This window comes from Solanum tuberosum, unplaced genomic scaffold (genome assembly GCF_000226075.1).
Source record: "Solanum tuberosum cultivar DM 1-3 516 R44 unplaced genomic scaffold, SolTub_3.0 scf00068, whole genome shotgun sequence".
Taxonomy (NCBI): domain Eukaryota; kingdom Viridiplantae; phylum Streptophyta; class Magnoliopsida; order Solanales; family Solanaceae; genus Solanum; species Solanum tuberosum.
The window spans coordinates 1,220,059-1,232,001 of NW_006238994.1; the positions used below are offsets into that span (position 1 = coordinate 1,220,059).

The 11,943-nt window shown below is 41.5% G+C and overlaps 1 pseudogene; it reads right to left on the bottom strand.

Moving 5' to 3' along the window:
- Nucleotides 1–1,300: 1,300 nt before the first annotated feature.
- LOC107060238 (uncharacterized) lies at nucleotides 1,301–7,940 on the bottom strand (annotated as a pseudogene).
- Nucleotides 7,941–11,943: the final 4,003 nt, after the last annotated feature.

Genomic DNA, 11,943 nt, shown 5'->3' on the forward strand with positions numbered 1-11,943 from the left:
GAATGCACATTATCGCCCAGCCAATACCGTCAAGAAACACTTACCATTCATACATTTAGCACCAACATAATGTCTACTCAAGAATTCGAAACTACAAACAATCTACCTCCAAACCTTACAAGCAGTCGCAAACTTGCATAACCCACATCTAACACCTTATCAATATACTAACTTCCCCATTTAGAATTCGAACTATCCTCTAACCAATGCCACCTTAATCCATACTTACAATGTCAATCAATCATCATCTACAAATGAACCCACACCCCACATACAAGTAATTCAAGGTGCATCTACTCAAGAATTCAAAAACACTACCAACAACAATCATTCTTAAACATGCATATACAACACGCTAATAATTTCAACCAAAATACAACCAACCGCATAATTCTACTCTCCTACTATCATGTGTAGCCTAACCCAGTCGAACCACACACCCCAGACAAATGATTATTTCCCTATCTCAACGAACAACAACACTCATCACAACAAATCAATACACCTAGAGTTTTGCATCAATCACAAAGATACGAGACATACTTGTGAAGTTAAAAGTGATGAGACTTGAAGGTGAAAAATTTGGACTTGCTTCGTGTAACGGAGGAAAGTTAGAAAATCGAACGAGGGAGAGAATGGGGAATGGGGGAAACAATCATGATTTAGGGAAAAAATTGGGATTTACGAAAGACTTAGGGGGTTATCAGGGGTATGGGTCGGGTTATTTTGATTAAAAATGGGTAAACCCATTTTATTTAATGATTTTTTTTTGCATACCAGGGGAGCGATGCGGGATGGACACGGAGTCCACTGGAAATTTCAATCACGGCGAGGCAAATAGTTCGGCCTCGCTCCGCGACGCGCAACTGGAACTAAGAGGCCTTTTCATGACGTGAACATTAAGTTCCGTCGAAATCAAAATATCATGGCCCCTCCGCGACGCGCTCCCTACACGTAGTGCTCTGCCTCAAACTGGACCAGGCGAGGCAAAATTTTGCACCACTTTTGCGACGCGCCAGCTCCATGGAGTTGCCTTAGGCGAAATTTCTGCTTCCTGCACATTTTCAGCATTTAACTCATTAGTGAAAACACGATGGGTTGCCTCCCATCCAGCGCTTTAGTTTTGGTCATGGCACGATGAATATTTTTGTATTTTTCTTAATATATCTTTTTTTTTTACTAATTCCTAAGAACTAAAATAACCAAATAAAAACAAATAAATCCTAACTATTACAATGGTTCACGGGTTGCCTCCCGTGTAGCACCTGATTTAACGTCGCGGCATGACCCATCTCATGACTCATTCGTCATTCAATGTGAGCTCTTCAAGCTCACAATCCACATCACTTCTGAAATAATGGTTGACCCTTTGACCATTCATAAGGAAAGTACAACTCTTATCCTTGTTTCTTAACTCCACGGCACCATGTTGGGTCATCATCACCACTTCAAAAGGACCACTCCACTTAGATCGAAGCTTTCCGGGGAACAACTTCAACCTTGAATTGAATAGTAGCACTAGTTGACCAGGCTCAAAGGTGCGCGACACAATATGCTTGTCATGCCACCTCTTGGTCTTCTCTTTATACATCTTAACATTTTCATAGGAGTGGATCCTAAATTCTTCCAACTCGTGAAACTGTGTTATTCTCTTCCTACCGGCTAACTCAGCGTCCAGATTTAACTTCTTGATCGCCCAATATGCCTTATGCTCCAATTCAGCTGGTAGGTGACAAGATTTCCCAAACACCATTCGATAAGGAGAAGTCCCTATCGGTGTCTTGTATGTAGTCTGATACGCCCATAAGGCATCCTCTAGCTTGTCAGCCCAATCGTTTCTTTGGGCATTCACAGTCTTTTGGAGGATCTGTTTGACCTCCCTATTCGACACTTCCACCTGCCCACTAGTTTGGGGATGATATGTTGTAGCCACTTTGTGTCTCACTCCATATTTGGCTAACAAATTATGCACTGAATTATTAATAAAGTGCGTACCTCCATCACTGATCATAGCCCTTGTAGTTCCGAACTTGGTGAAGATGTGTTTCCGGATGAACTTCACAACCACTTTTGCATCATTGGATGGCAGTGCAACTGCCTCCACCCACTTAGACACGTAGTCCACTGCGACTAGGATGTATTGATTACCACGAGATGATGGGAATGGTCCCATAAAATCTATCCCCTAGACATTAAAGATCTCAACCTCCAATATATTGCTCAATGTCATCTCACGCCTCCTTGAAATGGTGCCCATCCTCTGACACTGATCTCAACCTTTCACAAACATAGCAGCATCTTTAAACAGAATAGGCCAAAACAAACCAGATTGCAATACCTTATGCGCAGTTTTGTCGCCTCCGTGGTGTCCACCATATGGTGAGGAGTGACAACTTTCCAACACTTGTGTCGCCTCCTGCTCAGCTATACACATTCTCATCATCTGATCAGGTCCCTGCTTGAATAAGAAGGGCTCATCCCATATATACAAAATGTGCATCATACTTCAGCCTCTGCTTTTGATGTGTTGAGGCCCTAAGTGGAAATAAACTACTCACCAGAAAATTCACAATATCAGCAAACCAAGGCACTTGAGCAATGTCCAAAGCAAGAAATTGCTCATCAGGAAACTCTTCACGAATCTGCCCCTCATTTTTCACATGAGTTGAATGCTCCAGTCTGGACAGATGATTAGCTATCTGGTTCTCAGTTCCCTTCCTGTCCCTTATCTCAAGATTAAACTCTTGTAGTAGCAGAATCCACCTAATCAACATTGGCTTGGCATCCTTCTTATTAAACAAGTATCAGATTGCAGCGTGATCTGTGTAGACTATAACTTTGGTTCCCACCAAGTATGATCTAAACTTATCAAATGCGAACACTAATGCCAGCATCTCTTTTTCAGTAATAGTGTAATTCGACTGAGCTGCATAAAGTGTCTTGCTCGTATAGTAGATGGAATGGAACATCTTTTCTTTTCTTTGCCCAAGTACTGACCCAACAACTATGTCACTGGCGTCAGACATAAGCTCAAAAGGAAGCTCCCAATTTGGAGCAATTAGAATAGGAGCTTCAATCAACTTCTTTATCAGCAGCTCAAATGCCTGCAAACACTTTTCATCAAACACAAACTTCATCTCTTTCTCTAACAGGCTGCACATAAGTCTTGCAGTCTTCGAGAAGTCCTTGATGAACCTCCTATAGAACCCATGAAGTTTCTAACTCCCTTTACTATGATGGGAGGTGGCAACTTCTCAATAACTTCCACTTTAGCCTTGTCAACTTCCAGCCCACTTTTGGAGATTTTGTGCCCCAACACAATGCCTTCTCAAACTAGGAAGTGACACTTCTCCCAATTTAGCACCAAATTTGTTTCTTCACACCTGGCAAGAACTCTATCAAGATTACTCAAGCAAAGTTCAAAAGACTAACCAAACACCGAGAAGTCGTCCATGAATACTTTCATAAAATCCTCCACTATATTATGGAAGACTGCCATCATATATCTCTGAAATGTGGCCGGGGCATTGCACAAGCCGAATGGCATGAGCTTGAACGCATACGTGTCATACGGGCAAGTGAATGTAGTATTCTCCTGATCTTCTGGTGCAATGATGATCTGATTATACCCTGAATAACCATCAAGGAAACAGTAGTATTCATGACCTGCCAGCCTATCCAACATTTGATCAATGAAAGGTACCGGATAATAGTCCATTCTGGTGGCGTCATTCAACTTTCTGTAGTCCATGTAAATCTGCCACCCAGTCACTGTTCTTGTGGGGATCAACTCATTCTTCTCACTTGTTACCACCGTCATTCCGCCCTTCTTGGGCACACACTGTACCGGACTTACCTATTTGTTGTATGATATTGGGTACACAATCCCTGCATCCAGCCACTTGATTACCTCTTTTCTCACTGCATCCTTCATCAATGGGTTTAGTTTCCTCTGATGTTGTGCACTTGGCTTATGCCATTCCTTCATGTATATTTTATGCATGCACATCGCGGGACTAATACCATGGATGTCAGACATTTGCCATCCCAAAGCTGCTTTCCTCTTTTTCAGGATGATTAATGCAGCTTCCACATGTTCATCAGATAATGCTGCAGGCAAAATAACCGGTAAAGTTTTATCTTCTCCCAAAACTGCATACCTGAGGTGGGCTGGCAATGCTTTTAACTCCAGCATAGGTGTTTCTTCAATGGAAGGCTTGGGTGGAGGACCCAACACCCTATTTAGAGGCTCACATCGATCTCCAAATGTACCTACAAGTGCTACATCAAGAAATTGCACAATTTCCTGTGCCTCAGCATCCCCATAAATATCATCCCCCACTAACACTCGCTCTAGAGGGTCCTTCAAAGCAATGTAGCGAGCTTCTGCCTCAAGATCTATCACAGTTATGACAGACAACTCTTCACACACAGCTGGCAGCTTTAAAGCTTTATACACATCGAAAACATCTACCTTATCATGGGCCCGCATAGTGAGTTGCCCAGTTGCTACATCTATTATCGCCCTCCCAGTAGCTAAGAAAGGTCTTCCTAAGATAAATGGGACCTCAGGGTCTGGCTCAAAGTTCAGCACAACAAAATCTACTGGAAAATCAATGATCCCACTTACACAAACACATCCTCTACAACACCCTCAGGCCTAGCTACAGATCTATCAGCCAACTGTAGGATAATTATAGTAGGTTTAGGACTACCCAACCCTAGCTTTTTGTACAAAGAAGTCGGCATCAAATTTATACTAGCTCCTAGATCACACAATTATCGCGCATGAATGCTTTACCCTATAGTGATCTGAACCATAAAGCTACTAGGATCTTTCAATTTAGTGGGAAACTTAGTTTGGATTCTGGAGCTGCACTCTTCAGTAAGTGCAACAGTCTCATAGTCTGTCAGCCTCCTTTTATTCACCACAATCTCCTTCACATATTTTGCATACCTGGGTATACCCTGCAAAACATCTACCAATGTCAAGTTAATGTGAACTTATTCAACATAGAGAGAAACTTACCAAAACATTCATCCTCCTTCTGTTTCTTGAACTTTTGAGGACATGGAGGAGGTGGTTTCACAATTGGTTGCACTCTTTCTTCTTGTGCAACAACTTCGCCCTCCTTGAGTTCACTCTCTTTATTCACAGCATCAGTGCGATTTGGGTCTTGCTTGGGATTTGGGTCAGTGTTACCTAGCAAACCTCCTTGTGGTCGTGAGTTATGGGCACTAGCCAGCTACCCGAATTGCTTCTCTAGATTCTATATAGCTAATTGATTATTTCTTGCATCAGCAGCTAATTGGGCTTGATCAGCCATAATCTTTTTCAGCATCTCCTCCATGCTCATGTTTCCAGATTGCTATTTAGGCTGCTCTCGTTGGGCCTGTTGTTGGTACCCCTATGTACTTTCTTGGGGTCTATACTGATTCTAGCCTTGACCCTGATTTTGATTTCCACCCCAAGTAAAGTTTGGGTGGTTGCGCCAGCTTGGGTTATATGAGTTCCCATAACTTTACTGGCCTCCTCCTCATTGGGCATTACCTACAAAATTCACAGAGTCCGGGTTTGCATCATATACCTCTGCACTATGATTACCACCTCCGTAGATCTCACACCAAGATGGTGGTTGTTGAATTGCATTTACCTGTGCGGGCTATTGTCCCAATGCTAAATTGTTGAAGTGAGTGTTCATCATATTCTTCATAGCAGCAATCTGTGCAGTCAAGCCAGTCACATCATCTACCTCTAACATACCTGTCGTTTTCTGAATCACAGGTTTCATTCCTCCTCCATTCCATTCAGGGTTGCCCTGAGAGATCCTGTTCAACAAGGTGAATAGTTCAGCATATGTCTTCTTCAAAGCTTGACCACCTGCAGCTGAATCAAGTAGAATCTTGGTGTTAGGCTCCAATCCTTCAATGAAGGTATGTACCAACACTTCATTAGATTGATGATGATGAGGGCAGCTCATCAACATCAATTTAAACCTATCCCAAGCTTGGTACAAGTTTTCTCCCACTTTCTGCCTAAAGCTCAAAATGTCACTCCTCAACCTAGCTATTTTTCCAGATGGAAAAAATCAGATGAGGAACTTTTGTGCTAGACATTCCAAGTGGTAATTGTGTTTGTGGGCTCTGATTTTAACCATCTTTTTGCTTCCCCAAGCAGAGGAAAAGGAAATAAAGGGAGCCTCACATAATCCACATTCACTATAGCTGGAGTGTACGTATCATTAATCTCGAGGAAATTCTGATTATCAACTGTTGGATCATCGTGCGGCAGACCAGTGAACTGCCCATTAGTGTGCAGTAGTTGCACTATACTCTGCTTCAATTCAAACCTCCCACCAGCTTTAGGTTTTTGAATACAAGATGTCACATTGGTGGGACGTGGGATTGCCACATCCCTTACTCTCAACTAAGCCATTATTTTAGGTTCTTCATCCTCAACGCTTGATGCTGGAGATGTTGGTTCACTAGCAACAAGAGGGACCGGATAAGTAAGTCGTCTTTGCCTTCTCCGATAGTGAACAAACCTTTTCAGTTCAGCTAGAGGCAATACCAATCCTTGATCATCGTCGAGTTTGAAACTTTAGATTAACCTGCAATAATGAATTGCTAAGATCAAGTTGTCAACACTTGATTTTTAACTTTGGAAATCAGAAAAATTAGATAATTTCTAATTCTAAAGTCCCCGGTAGCGGCGCCAAAAACTTGTTGCGGCAAAATCGCACACACAAGAGCACGTGGTAGTCCAAGTATTAAAGTGGCTCTTTTTAAGAGCCGGGTATCATACCCACAGGGACTTACGCTTAGAATTACTTAGCTTCTCTAACTTTCAGCTAAACACAAGTGTATTCAAGATTTCAAAGGTGATTTTGTTTCTACTTCTAAGATTATAACAAAATGTAACAAAAGCGATTCAATTTCAAGGGTCTAAAAATAGTGATTGGGTAAAGTTCAGGGCTGTAGCTTTTATCAAGAATCATGCAATAAATATCATTTATATGGGTAATTATCAATTATCGAATCAATGAATCACAGGGTTAAATGTATTATCATGGTCTCCCGACCTCTAATCGCCTACGATAAATAACACCCTAACTACATCGTTGAGCGGGGATATGATGGATTAAGTAACGAGCATTACGATTTCTTCTGTATGGTGACCCAAGCATGATTTCTAGGTATATCCCTATCCTAGATACAAATTAACCCTAGTTATTTAGAATTAAGCATGCTTCTTATGCCTCACGTTCTAAACTCTTATTCCTCTCCCGAGTTCAATTTGGACAATAATTTTATTTCAATGGTGATCAGTTACGAAATATGGAAAGCAAGAACATAAGAAAGATTCATATGATAATTGACATTAACCCAATAACAAAATCAATAGATTACATTCATCATGTAGCCGCAGCCCTAGAACTAGGGTATTTAGCTACTCATAATCCAAAAATCGATCAAACAATGTTCAAATAACATACAAAGATCGAAAGGAAAAGAGTTTAGGAAAGAACTCTAAAAATGGTGAAAACGTTCTCCCAAGTCGTCGTTCTTCAAAACCCAGAAAAAGAATAATTAATAAAATAAAATAATGACCTATTCATACTAAAAGTCGAAACGGCAGAACTGAGCACAAAGGGCGCGACGCGGACACAATCTCTGATTTTGTTCTGAGATAATTTTCTTTTCTCCGCGACGCAGGAGCTACACGGACCACTCTGCCTAAATCTTCATTTCGCGAATTAATTCAGGACACCCTCTCCGTGACACGGAGAGGGTACGTAGCACTCTGCCTCAATCTTTTATTCGCAAATTAAAATATCATCTCTCTCCGCAATGTGGAGAGGATACGGATATGCTTTAAGTGACATTCCTCCAGCTTCTTCCTTGCCCTCTTTTGCCTCGGATCTTTTGTGTTCCTCCATTTTCCATTTTAGAGCTTGTTCCTCCAATTAAGCTTACCTACACAACTAATCATGTTGGTTAGTTCATAGACAACCAAAAGACTCAATAAAACTATAAACGAACACATATTGAATTCAAACTAAGCTTAAATGCGGTCATAATTAGCTTTCTAGGCATATTAATATGCCTAAGATCATAAATAAGCATAGGGAAGAGTTTCTGACCTTCCAACTTCAAGGTAAGGCTAAGCAGTAGTGGAGTGCTTATGTGGAATGTAGATCATCAGTTTTGCCCGCACTCACTTGGACACAGTTTCATGCTCTATTTTTCAAAAAGTATATGCCTCGGACTTTGAGGGATCGCAAAAAGGATGAGTTCATGACTTTGGAGCAAGGTGATATGTCTGTAGTTACTTATGAGGCTAAATTTCATGCATTATCTAGATATGTTACTCAATTGGTGACTACTGAGGAGGAAAGGATTTGTCTATTCGTCAGGGTACTGAACCCCAAACTTCATGTATTGTTTGTTCATATGACTTCTGCAGGAAAGAGCTTTGATGAGGTGACCGACTTTGTAAAGAAAGTAGAGGGAGTTAGAAGTGATGGGCAGGATAAGGCTTTGGCTAAGAAGCCCAAGAGCACGTGTAACTTTCAAGGTTCTTACTCTAAAGGTTCAGGTAGGCCAACGTTTGCAGCCCGTCCAATTCAGTTTGCCATGTCCTCTTCTACGGGTAGTTACTCAGGAACTCCACAACAGAATTTTATTCAGGATAACCAGGGAACCACGTCTTCGGCTAGCGGCAGACCGTCATTTGATCGTATTTTCTATAATTGTGGATAACCTGGAATATGAGGAGAGATTCCCCCCAATCGTGCATGTTGGAATTCGCGCAGCAACAGACTAGAGTTGTGGTACCCGCGGGCAACAGTAATAATGGTAAAGGGCGTCCTAGATGAGGAGGAAATCAGCGAGGCCGTAAAGGCCAGGGAAATGGTAATGCAGGTAGGGGAGCAGTGCAACCAGGCAAGGAGGTCGCCCGTCAAAATGATAGGGCTCAGTGTTATGCCTTTTCGGGCAAGACCAAGGCTGAGACGTCTGATGCAGTGATTACATATACTATTTTTGTCTGTGACCGAATGGCTACTATTTTGTTTGATCCCGATTCTATTTATATGTATCAGTTTAGTTTGCCTTGGGTTTTGATATGATTTATGATATACTTGATGCCCTCATCCGTGTTTCTACCCCAGTTGGAGAGTCAGTCATAGTCACCCATGTGTATCGTGTTTCCCCTATCTTGTTTATGGGTTTCCAGACTAGGGTTGATTTGGTTATTTTGGATATGACTACTTTTGATATAATCTTAGGCATGACTTGGTTGTCCCCCCATTATGTTGTGTTAAATTGTAATACGAAATTTGTTACTCTAGAGATCCCCAGTAGGGAAAAGTTAGAGTGGGAAGGGGTGTACAATCATAAGTCAGCTAAGGTCATATCCTCCATTCGGGCTAGGAAATTGGTGAGGCAGGGATGTTTGGCATATTTGGCTCATATTCGAAACGTTGAAGTTGAGTCTCCCTCTATTGAGTCTATTCATGTAGTGTCTGAATTTAAGGAAGTGTTTCCTACCAATTTGCTTGGTATGCCTCCGGATAAAGATATAGATTTCTGTATTGACTTGGAACCCAGTACTTGCCCCATTTCCATCCCTCCATATCGCATGGCTCCGGTAGAATTGAGAGAGCTGAAGGCTCAAATCCAGTAGCTTCTTGATAAAGGTTTCATCCGTCCTAGTGCTTCTCTGTGGGATGCTCCTGTTTTATTTGTTATGAAGAAGGATGTTAGTAAGAAGATGTGCATAGACTATCGACAATTAAATAGGGTCACCATTAGAAATAATTATTTGTTACCTCGAATAGATGATGTTTTTGACCAATTGCAGGGTGCGTCAGTTTTCTCCAAGATTGATCTAAGGTCTGGTTACCATCAATTAAACATTAGGCCTGAGGATGTACCAAAAACGGCATTCAAGACCCGCTATGGGCACTATGAGTTTCTAATGATGTTGTTTGGATTGACCAATGCGCCTGCAACTTTCATGAGTTTGATGAATGGTGTGTTCAAACCATTTCTGGATTCATTTGTTATTGTTTTCATTGACGACATTTTGGTCTATTCAAAGAGTAAAGAAGAGCATGCTGACTATCTTCATATTGTTCTGGGTGTTCTTGCGAGACAAAAGTTATATGCCAAATTTTCAAGTGTGAGTTCTGGTTGGATTCAGTTGCCTTTTTGGGACATGTAGTTTCAAGAGAAGGGGTAATGGTAGATCCCCAAAAGATTGAAACGGTTAAGAATTGGGTCCGGCCTAGCTCTGTGACTGAAGTTAGGAGTTTTGTGGGGTTCGCTAGCTACTATCGTTGATTTGTGAAAAACTTTGCTTCTATTGCCCCGCATTTGACAAGGCTAACCAAAAAGGAAGTGCCTTTTGAATGGACCGAAAAATGTGATGAGAGCTTTCAAAAGCTCAAGACTCTTCTGACCACAACCCCTATTCTTGCACTATCGGTGGAAGGTAAAAATTTCATTGTTTATTGTAATGCTTCACATTCGGGTTTGGATATTGTGTTGATGTATGATAAGAATGTTATAGCGTATGCATCGCGAGTTGAAGGTGTATGAGAGGAATTACCTAACACATGATTTATAATTGGCAGCGGTAGTGCTTGCTCTTAAGATTTAGCGGCATTATCTTTATGGTGTCAAGTGTAAGGTGTTTACTGATCATCGTAGTCTACAACATGTATTCACTCAATAGGACCTAAATCTGAGACAACGAAGGTGGATGGAGTTACTCAAGGATTATGATGTGACCATCCAGTATCATCTGGGTAAGGCTACTGTTGGCGGACGCACTAAGCCGAAAAGCGGTGAGTATGGATAGTCTAGCTTGCTTGAGTGTATCCAAGCGACCTTTGGCTAAGGAAATTCAAACCTTGGAATCCAAGTTCATGCAGTTGGGCATCTCAGAAAAAAGTGGGGTTTTAGCTAGCATTAAGGTGAGGGCCATATTCATTGAGGAAATCAAGGCCAAACATTTTAAGGATGATAGTTTGAATGAGCTCAGAAAGAAGACAATATCTGGCAAGGCACAAGAAGCGACTTTTGATGCGGGGGGTATGCTCAGTTTTAAAGGAATGATTTGTATTCCTTGGGTGGATGACTTGATTCAGAAATTGTTGATAGAATCCCATGGTTCGTGGTATTCCATTCATCCGGGTGTAACCAAGATGTACCGAGACTTGAAACGGCTTTATTAGTGGTCTGGCGTGAAGAAAGACATTGTTGAGTTTATAACTAAGTGCCAAAACTGTCAGCAAGTGAAGTATGAGAATCAAAGGCCCGCATGTTTGCTTCAGAGAATGTCAATTCTGAAATGGAAGTAGGAAAATATAGCTATGGATTTTGTGGTTGGTCTTCCCAAGACTTTGGGGAAGTTTGATTCTATTTGGGTAGTGGTTGACATATTAAATAAGTCAGCCCATTTTATTCCAGTCAGAATAGACTATAATGCTCAGTAGTTGGCTAAGGTTTATGTGAAAGAGATAGTGAGGCTGCATGGGGTGCCCCTTTCTATCATCTCAGACCGTGGTACACAGTTCACATCCAAGTTTAGGAGAAAATTGCATTATGAGTTGGGCACTCAACTCACTTTTAGTACAGCTTTCCATTCACAGATGGATAGGTAGTTAGAGAGAACTATTCAAAGGTTAGAGGACATGTTGAGGGCATGTGTGATTGATTTTGGGGGACATTAGGATAAGTTCATACCGTTGTGTGAGTTCTCCTATAATAATAGTTACCACTCCAGCATTGACATTGCACAGTTCGAGGCACTTTATGGGAGGGGATGTAGATCACTCATAGGATGGTTTGAGGCTGGAAATGTGAAACCTTTGGGGGTTGACTTGGTGAAGGATGCCCAAGATAAGGTAAGAAGCATCCAAGCTAAGCTCCTAG